Raw genomic sequence first — 5,898 nt, 5'->3', positions numbered from 1 at the left:
AGTAATCAGTCACCTACGTATTCTTCCGACCAAACTGTAATACCTCACATTTATCTGTGTTGAACTTCATTTGCCCATTGTTTGCTCATTTTGCACATTTATTAATGGTCTCCTGTAATTTCCTGCAGTCCTCCCCAGTATTAACTATCCCCTCCAATTTGGTGTCATTCATGAAGTTAGAAATTGTGTTTTTGATTCTAAAGTCCAAGTCATTCATGCAAATTGTGAGCGGCCACGGTCCCAGCACTGACCCTTGTGGAACACCACTTCCCACTTTCTGTTACCCTTTATTCCCACTCTCTGTCTTGAAGCCAGTTAGCAATCCATTCTGCCACTTGTCCCCTGACTCCACATTCGTTTGTCTATTGCAATTCACCTTAATGAAGGTCCTTTGAAAATCCAGATAAATTGCATCTATTGCATTACCACCATTTACTCTCTCTTACGTCCTCAAAAAATTCGGCAATGTTGGCCAAGCAAGATTTTCCCTTTTGAAATCCATGTTGATTATCCGTTATTATATTTCTCATTTCTACGTGTTCTTACATTCTCTCCTTTAGTAAGGATTCCTTTTTTTTTTTTGCTCCACTGATGTTGAACTGACTTATCTATAGTTCCATGGACATGTTCTGTCCCCATTCTTAAATATAGGGGCCACATTAGCTATCTGCAAGTCCTCTGGCACTACACCTTTTTCTGCCAATTTATGAAATATGAGTGTAATGCCCCTGCTAGCTATCTCTTCCCTAGATTCTTCAAATAAACATGGGGGCGATGGTGGTGTTGTGGTAATGTCAGTTGGCTAATACTCCAGAGGCCAGGCTAATGGTCAGAGAACATAAGTTCAAATCCAACCATGGTGGTTGATGGAATTTACATTTCATTAATAATTGACCATGAAACTATCATAAAAACCCATCTGATTCTCTGAGCCCCTTTAGGGAAGGAAATCTGCCTTCTTTACCTCAGGTAGCTCCAGACATGCAGCAATGTGGTTAACTCACAGCTGCCCTCTGAAATGGCCTAGCAAGCCACTCAGTTTAAGAGCAATTAGGGATAAGCAACAAAGCACAGAATTACAGAATTCCTATGGTGTAAAAGGAGGCCATACAGCCCTGCTGTCTGAGCATTTTAACTTAGTGCCAATCTCCTGCCTTTTCCCCATAACCTTGCACAATATTTCTATTTAAATAATCATCCAATGCCCTCTTGAATGTCTCAGTTGAACCTGCCTCCACCACACTTCTAGGTAGTGCATTCCTAACCCTAACTACTCATTGTGTGAAAAAGTTTTTTTCTCACCTAGCAGTTGCTTCTTTTGCAAAACACTTTAAAACTGGTTCTCGATCAGTTTATGAGTGGGAGCAGTATCTCCCTATCTGCTCTGTCCAGACCCGTCATGATTTTGAAAACTTTTATCAAGTCTCCTCTTAGCCTTCTTCTCTTCAAGGAAAACAGACCCAACTTCTCCAATCTTTCCTCATAATTGAAGTGTCTCATCCCTGGAACCATTCTCGTAAACCTCTTCTGCACTCTCTCCAATGCATTCACAACTTTCTATAGTGTGGTACCCAGAACTGTACACAATACCCCAGCTGAGGCCTAATCAGTGTCTTTATATAAGTTCATCATAACCTCTCTGCTCTGGTACTCTGTGCCCCTAGTAATGAAGCCTAGAATACTGTATGCTTTAGAAACAGCTCCCTCTACCTGTCCTGCCACCTTTGATGATTTGTGTATATATACACCCAGGTCTCTCTGCTCCTGCACACCCTTTAGAATAGTTTCCTTTATTTTATACTGTCTCTCCATGTTCTTTGTACCAAAGTGTATCACCTCATACTTTTCCGCATTGAACTTCATCTGCCACCTATCTGCCTACTCCACCAATATGTCAATGTCCTTTTTTGAAATTCTACACTGTCCTCCTCACAGTTTGCAATTCTCCCAAGTTGTGTGTCATCCTCAAACTTTGAAATTGTCCCCTGCACACCAAGGACTAGATCATTTATATATATCAGGAAGAGCAAGGGTCACAATGCCGACCCCTGGGGAACTCCACTACAAACCTTCATCCAGCCCGAAAAATACCCATTAACCATTACTCTCTGTTTCCTATCCCTCAGCCAATTTTGTGTCCACAAATTCTGGCCTTGCCTGTGACACCCACATCGCATGAAAGAATAAATTAAAACACAGAAACCATCTGGGCCAGGGGCATTATTCTCTGAGTTGGTTTATTTTATTCAATGCATCACCTTTTTATTCTAAATGTGCTTATCTCATTACTCATCTTATCATTCAATATCATGTCTACCTGGTAAATACTGAAGCAAAACAATTCTCTAATATTTTTGCCATCTCTCGATCCTGTCTATCCCTTAACGGTCCTATTTCCATCATAGCCTCCTTTCATTGTTGTTGTACCCGTAAAATATTTTACTATTTTGTTTTATATTCTTTGATAATTTGATTTTATAGTTCCTCTTTGCCTTCCTAATCGCTTTTTGTTTTCCCTTTTCTCCTAATCACTTTGTTTTCTCTTGTATTCTGCATCCCTTTGCTGTCTATGTACTTAATGTGTGCCTCTCTCCTAACCATCAGTTGTTCCTTTATGTCTTTATTCATCCACAAACTCCTACCAGTGTTTAGTTTATTCTTTAATTTTAGGACTGAAGATTTGTGCTCCAAAACAAGCTGCACCCCTAGCCAAGCTCTTTCAGTACAGCTACAACACTGGCATCTGCCCGACAATGTGGAAAATTCCCACATACCTTCTGTCCATGAAAAGAAGGACAAATTCAATCCAACCAATTACCACTTCTGCAGTCTACTCTCAACCATCAGTAAACTTAATCATAATGCCTTTGAATATCAAAGAGTGTCAAGAGGAGATGGTTAGATCTTCTCTTGTTGGAGATTGTCATTGCCTGTGGCACTTGAGTGGCACAAATTTTAATTGCCACTATTCAGACCCTGTTGAAATGTTCAAGTCTTGCTACATATGGACACGGACTGCTTCAGTGTTTGAGGAGTTGTGAATGGTACAGAACATTGTTCAGTATCCTACTTTATGGTGGAAGGAAGGCCATGATGAAGCCTGGTTGGAAGGTGTCATTGACAGTGCTGTCAAGTGCCAGTTGCTCAGCAATAACCTGCTTACTGATGCTCAGTTTGGTTTTCACAGTGATTTCTGACTCCTGACCTCATTACAGCCTTGGTCAAAACATGAGCAAAGGGGTTGTATTCAAGAGGTGAGGTGAGAGTGACTGCCCTTGAAATCAAGGCAGCATTTAACAAAGTATAGCACCGAGGAACTACAAAATTGAAGCCAATTGGAATCATGGGAAACGTTCCACTGGTTGGAGTCATACCTGGCACAAAGGAACATGGTTGTGGTTGTTGGAGGCCAGTGATCTCAGCCCTAGGACATTGCTGCTGGAGCTCCTCATGGTAGTATTCTGGGCCCAACCATCTTCAAATGCTTCATCAATGGCCTTCCTTCCATCATACAGTAGGATACTAAACAATGTTCTATACCATTCACAACTCCTCAAACACTGAAGCAGTCCATGTCCATATGCAGCAAGACTTAGACATTTAAGCTTAGGCTGATAAGTGGCAATTAAAATTTGTGCCACTCAAGTGCCACGGGCAATGACAATCTCCAGCAAGGGAAGAAGATCTAACCATCTCCTCTTGACACTCTTGATATTCAGCGGCATTCCGATCACTGAAGCCGCTATCATCAACATTCTGGGGGTTACCATTGACAAGAAACTTAACTGGGCCAGACATGTAAATACTGTGGTTCCTAGAGCAGCAGAGAGGGTGGGAATTCTCTGGCGAATAGCTCACACCTGACTCCCCAAAGCCTGTCCACCATCTACAAGGCACAAGTCAAGAGTGATGGAATATTTGCCACTTGTCTGGATGAGTGCAGCTCCAACAACACTCAGATCAGCATCCCATCCATCACCTTAAACATTCATTCGTTCCACCACTGACGCACAGTGAAAGCATTGTGTACTGTCTATAAGACGTATTGCAGCAACTCACCAAGACTCCTTCGACAGCACCTTCCAAACCTGTGATATCTACCACTCAAAAGGACAAGAGTACAAGGACTGCAAATTCATGGGAACACCACCATCTGCAAGTGCCTATCCAAGGCACACACCATCCTGACTTGGAACTATATCGCTGTTCCACACCATCACTGGGTCAAAATCCTGGAACTCCCTTCCTAACAGCATTATGGCTGTACCTACACCACATAGACAGGCAGCTCACCACCACCTTCTCAAGGACAATTAGGGATCGGCAACAAATGCTGGCCTTGCCAGCGATGTTCACATCCCATCAAATATTTTTTAAAACTTTCCAGTGAAGGTCACTGTGATCAGATTGGGAGCCTTAACCAACTCATCCTCTTGTCCTGGAACAATGAGAATTGTAGAATTCCCAATCTCCACCCGGGTTGGAATCAGTCAACTCACTGCAGACTGGGATCAACCCTTAGAAACCTTTTGATCTTGACAGCGTGATTACCAGCTGAGCCCACTATACTTGTAAACAAATGCAGAAAAAAAGGTTTACCAACAACATTTCTGTAAAAAAAAAGTTTCCCTTCAACTTTCAAGATGAAAACACAACTGTTTTTTTGAGAGATGTGCGTGTGCTAAACAAAAAACATACATTGAACCTAGAAGAAATAATATTTCTCACCAGAAGGCTTTGCATGGGAGGAACTTATTTGAATGGTAATTATAATGTATTCCCAATGAGAATGAATGCCTTACATGCAACAACAGAATTTACGCAGCACCTTGAACTTCGTGAAAAATCCAAGCATTTCAGAAGAGGAATGGGGAAATCTGGCATTAGGAAGGAATTGAAGACATAGGTTTTGAGGATATACGAAGCAAGTGGAAGGGTTTTAGGACAGAATGCTGGAATGCATGGCCATATTGGCTAAAGGCTTTTCTCTCTACAGTGGACTGGAGGGAGTGGGCACTGAAGACTATACAAGACTCTAAAGGGTTTGGAGAGAAAGCTGGAAGATGTAGCAGAGGTAAGAGGGAGAGAGCATGAAGAAACTGGTAGATAAGGAGAACGTTAAAGTTAATGCACTGGAACATGGAGTACCATTGGAGGTAGCGGACACAAAGGTGGAATGTGAGTCAAAGTCGGAGTGGGAGAGGATGCAGGCAACAGAGTTATGGAGGAGTGGGGCTTGAATATAGTGGAGTTTGGAACTCAACAGAGTAAATGTTGGGGAAGTCAAGTCTGGATGTGACAAAAGTTTTCAGCTGCTCTGCAGGTGAGATAAGTGCAAAGGTGGGACAATAACCAGAGCTCATAGATTTTAAATTATTGGCAAAAGGTCTGGCAGGAGATGGGGAGAAATTTTTCACTCAGAGAGCTGTCAGGATCTGGAATTCTGTAGCTGAAAAGGTAGTGGAAGCATTCCATAAATAAATGTAAGGGAGAGCTGGAGAGGTAACTGAGGGCAATGAACTTACAGGGTTATGGAAATAAGTGCGGGTTTGGGAGCAAGTATGGTTGCCCTTTCAAAAAGCCTGCACGTAAGATACTATGACTGGAATTTTATTGAAGGGCAGGGTGTCCTGCCCCTGGGGTGAAAGCAGGATTTGGCCCTGTACGGGTGGGTGGCGGGAACCGAGATGGCATCTTACCAGCGATGTCCAGTTGAGGACTGCGGTCCACCTCCCAGATCTGCTGGTCCAATCGGAGCTGAGACACCCTCAAACGCAAGGTAAATTTTCTTGATTTATCGTGCCAGAGCCAGACAGGAAGGCCCGGCAAATGGTAGCTCTCGAGTTGGCCAGAGTTGCTGGGAGTCCACTCCTTGGGCACGGCGCAGTCGGAAAAGGT

Source organism: Cetorhinus maximus, chromosome 16 (assembly GCF_964194155.1).
Source record: "Cetorhinus maximus chromosome 16, sCetMax3.hap1.1, whole genome shotgun sequence".
NCBI classification, from domain to species: Eukaryota; Metazoa; Chordata; class Chondrichthyes; order Lamniformes; family Cetorhinidae; genus Cetorhinus; species Cetorhinus maximus.
This window is presented reverse-complemented; position numbering follows the sequence as displayed.